Here is a 5,091-nt window from a genome sequence, read left to right on the forward strand (position 1 = left end):
TACAGGCGCCCACCACCACGCCCGGCCAATTTTTTGTATTTTTAGTAGAGACGGGGTTTCACCATGTTAGCCAGGATGGTCTCGATCTCCTGACCTCGTGTTCCGCCCCCTGGGCCTCCCAAAGTGCTGGGATTACAGGTGTGAGCCACCGCACCTGGCCCCTCAGGATACTATTAAATTCAACATGCCTTCAACATTCAAAAACCAAGCTCATCTACTGCTGCTGAATATATTGTTTGCACTTCTAGATCTACTCTTCACTCTTCTCCACACTGTTCTGTAAGGCAGAACCTATATGGACTGCGTGAAGTCCTATGGCTTCCTGGACTTGGTCCTGCTAGGAAATCAAGTCAGGAGGAAGGTGAGGTTGGACATTTATTCCCCCAGCTTCCTCTCTGCCAGGTCCATACAAAATGGCTGAGTCCCTCTATGGAAAGCCACAGATGGTGTTAGAACTGTGGTGGACACTGTGATGTACCACCCAGCTTTTCCTTCAGGAATGAGGAACTTGTTCCTGTAGCTACTGGGAGTACTACTGGAAGATGACCCTAAACTGTCAGCCCTTGTAGGGGATTGCCTTGGCTCAAGATTACCTCACTCAAGGTTATACCTCCTTTTGGGGAAGCCTGAATCCAATGAGTGATTAACACAGAGATGTAAAGGACCAGCCTGCCCTTTTGCCCAGATTTAGACAAACTCAGAAGGGTCATCCTAGCTCCAGAGCACAGCTGAGCTGTCGGGGTCAGCTGAGGCCTTCGTTAGGACAGCATTGCCATTCAGTTTCTCTCTCTACTTAATCCTGCTTCTTTCTCCTCCCTTCCACAGGTAATGGTCCCAGTATCACTCAACAACAAATGTCCCGACATCTCAGTCTGCTTCCTGGGGACATATGACAGTGGCTCTCTCCAAATACCTACCCTCTGAGAAAGCCCAAACTAACCTATAAAGGCAATCACCTGGAGAAGCCTTGAGACTACATAAAGAGAGTGAGAGGTGCCCAGCCAGCCCCCAGCTTCTTCAACCACCATTCCAGCTGCAGCCACCGTCTGACCTCAGGAGAGATCATGAGTCAGAACCAGCCAGCTCAGCCTTTCCCAAACTCCTGTGCCACAGAAATCACCAGAAATAATAAAATAATCATTATTCTTTTAAATATCTAAATCCGGTGTTGTTAGGGTAGTAATAGTAATTAGAACGACTTCCTAGCACACATTTTTCTGATCAAATCTCACTAGTGGGCTGGGCACAGTGGCTTACACCTGTAATCCTAGCACTTTGGGAGGCCAAGGCGGGCAGATCACTTGAGGTCAGGAGTTCGAAACTAGCCTGTCCAACATGGTGGACCTCGTCTCTACCAAAAATACAAAAAAATTAGCCAGACGTGGTGGTGGACGCCTGTAATCCCAGCTACTTGGGAGGCTGAAACAGGAGAATCGCTTGAACCCAGAAGGCAGAGGTTGTGGTGAGTCAAGATTGTGCCATTGCACTCCAGCCTGGGTGACAGAGCTAGACTCCATCTCAAAAAAAAAAAAAAAAAAAAAAAAACAAAATCTCACTAGTATCCTTTTTGTTCTGTAATGACAGGTGATAGTCATTCAGATCCTTTTAGTTTTGCTTATGCTATTTTCTACCTTAAACAAGTTTCCCTCCACTTGTTAAATGTTCTCAGCACTTATTAAATGTTCTACTCATTTAGCATTTACCCTATGATGCCTTGCAACATCTCATTTATGTTTGTGTGTGTGTGTGTGTGTGTGTGTGTGTGTGTTTTCGTTTTTTTGAGACAGAGCTCACTCTGTCGCCCAGGCTGGAATTAAGTGGTGAGATCCTGGCTCACTGCAAACTCCACCTCCTGGGCTCAAGCAACTCTCCTGCCTCAGCCTCCTGAGTAGCTGGGACTACAGCTGTGCACCACCACGCCTGGCTAAGTTTTGTATTTTTAGTAGAGATGGAGTTTCACCATGTTGGCCAGGCTGGTCTTGAACTCCTGACCTCAGGTGATCCGCCTACTTCGGCCTCCCAAAGTGCTGGGATTACAGGTGTGAGGCACTCATATATGTTATTTAATTCTGATTGCTCCCAACTAGATTGGAATTTCCTAGAGGGAAATTAAGTCAGTAACTTGGCTTTCTCTGGCATCACTCATAGGAGTGGGCACAGTGTTGAGCACAGAGTGGGTATTTAAGACAGGTTTAATAATTGATCATACCTCAAATAAGTTTCAGCTACTAATTTAAATTCATATTTTTCTTTTTTTTTTTTTTTTGTTGACAGAGTCTTGCTCTGTCGCCAGGCTGGAGTACAGTGGCATGATCTCGCCCAATACAACCTCTGACTCCCTGGTTCAAGCAATTCTCCTGCCACAGCCTCCCAAGTAGATGAGATTACAGGCACATGACACCACGCCCGGCTAATTTTTGTATTTTTAGTAGAGATAGGGTTTCACCATGTTGTCCAGGATGGTCTCGATCTCCCGACCTCGTGATCTGCCCACCTTGGCCTCCCAAAGTGCTGGGATTACAGGCGTGAGCCACTGTGTCTGGCCTTTAAATTCATACTTCTATTAGGAAATAATTTGGTTGATGCTTTCTTGGGGAATAGGTGATGGAGTAGGAGTTAAGAATAACTATAAGCCAGGTACAGTGGCTCACGCCTGTAATCCCAGCACTGTGGGAGGTCGAGGCGGGCAGATCACAAGGTCAGGAGATCGAAATCACCCTGGCCAACATGATGAAACCCCGTCTCTACTAAAACTACAAAAATTAGCTGGGTGTGGTGGCACACACTACACATACATAATCCCAGCTACTTGGGAGGCTGAGGCAGGAGAAACGCTTGAACCTGGGAGGCGGAAATTGCAGTGAGCCGAGACTGCGCCATTGTACTCCAGCCTGAGTGACAGAGCGAGACTCTGTCTAAAAAGAAAAAAAGAATAACTACAGACTGCTGTTCTGCTGTTCTCTTAACTTTTTAACTTTCTCTTTTCCAAACTAGTTAATTTGCAGTTTAAAGATAAATAAAGGTAGGCCAGTGCAACTAATGCATTTTCTCCAGAGTTTAAACTCACTTGGAACCACCAGAAATCATTCCCACTTGTACCACTGAGAAATCCTGTCCCAGAAAACCACCCAGCAGGGTCACTCCTGCTCTCCTTAGTACCAGGAGAGATGATCAATACCCAGAGAACACCAATAATTCTAGATGCCCACTGTGCTAATATGCTTTGAGAAATTTCCAGATCAACACCTTTTAAGGCAATGTAGGTTTTTATATTTGTACAGGACCTTAGAGTTAGGGGATATATGTCTATATATTTATATTCTATCTCTAGATCTAAAGTGAGTTACTTTTACAAAAACAAAACAAAACTGAATTCTATGAGGTTAAGTGGTGTGGTAAATTGTCTGCAAAAGTAGAAAAATAGTCATCAACAGTTTCTCCCATCCCTGTGCACACACCACACTCCTCCCATCAGGAGGTGGAGTCTGTTTCTTTTTCCCTTGAATCTGGGCTAGTCTTGTGACTTGCTTTCACCAATAGAATGTAGTGGAAATAGTACTGTGCCAGTTCTGGGCCTATTCCTTAAGAGACCTGGCAGTTTCTGTTTTGCTCTTTGGGAAGCCATTTCTTGTATAAAGAAGTCTAACTACTCTATTGGAGAAAGTGGCCATGTATCTTTCATTGTAGACAGAGGCCCTGGGAAATGAAAGATTATGAAGGGATAGAGAGCCCAGACATCCTCCAGCTGTCCCAGCCAACCAGTGCAGGCCCCAGCCATGCAAGTGAAGTTGACTTGGATCCTCCAGCCTTTTGTTGAGCTGCCCAGTCAACACCATGTGGAGGAGACAGGCTATTCCACTATGCTCTGGCCGAATTCAAGAATCTTTCCCTTTTTTTTTTTCTTTTTTTCTTTTTCTTTGAGACAGAGTTTTGCTCTTGTTGCCCAGGCCGGAGTACAATGGCATGATCTTTGCTCACTGCAATCCCTGCCTCCTGAGTTCAAGTAATTCTCCTGCCTCAGGCTCCTGAGTAACTGGGATTTCAGGCATGCACCACCATGCCCAGCTAATTTTGTATTTTTTTTTAGTAGAGACGGGGTTTCTCCATGTTGGTCAGGCTGGTCTCAAACTCCCAACCTCAGGTGATCCACCTGCCTCGGCCTCCCAAAGCACTGGGATTACAGGCGCGAGCCATCACACCTGGCCTAAAGAATCTTGAGTAAGTCCAGATATGGGGGCTCATGCCTATAATCCTTGCACTTTGGGAGGCCAGGGTGGCCAGATCACGATGTCAGAAGTTCGAGACCAGCCTGACCAACATGGTGAAACCCCGTCTCTACTAAAAATATAAAAATTAGCCGGGCGTGGTGGCGAACGCCTGTAATCCCAGCTATTCAGGAGGCTGAGACAGGAGAATCGCTTGAATCTGGGAGGTGGAGGTTGCAGTGAGCCCAGATCACGCCATTGCACTCCAGCATGGGCAACACAAGCAAAACTCCATCTCAAAAAAAAAAAAGAATCTTGAGTAAGGCCAGATGTGGTGGCTCACGCCTATAATCCTAACACTTTGGGAGGTAGAGGCAGGCAGATTGTTTGAGCACAAGCGTTTGAGACCACCGTAGGCAACATGGCAAAAATCCATCTCTACAAAAAGTACAAAAAATTAGCCAGGCGTCGTGGCATACACCTGTCGTCTCAGTTACTTGGGAGGCTGAGGTAGGAGAACCAGTTAAGCCATGAAGGTCCAGGCTGCAGTGAGCCAAGATCATGCCACTGCACTCAGCCTGGGTGACAGAGTAAGACCCTGTCTCAAACAAACAACAACAACAGCAAAACAATCTTGAATACATAAAGCATAGTTGTTGTTTTAAACTACTCATTTTTAAGGTAGTTTATTAGTTATTAATAAATAAGTAAACAGTAACAACAATAGATAACTAGAAGATAACTAAAACAAGAGGTAGTGATTAGTAATTTGTAAATATGAAACTCATGGCCGGGCGCGGTGGCTCAAGCCTGTAATCCCAGCACTTTGGGAGGCCGAGACGGGCGGATCGCGAGGTCAGGAGATCGAGACCATCCTGGCTAACAC

This window comes from Colobus angolensis, unplaced genomic scaffold, assembly GCF_000951035.1.
Source record: "Colobus angolensis palliatus isolate OR3802 unplaced genomic scaffold, Cang.pa_1.0 Scaffold169, whole genome shotgun sequence".
NCBI lineage: Eukaryota > Metazoa > Chordata > Mammalia > Primates > Cercopithecidae > Colobus > Colobus angolensis.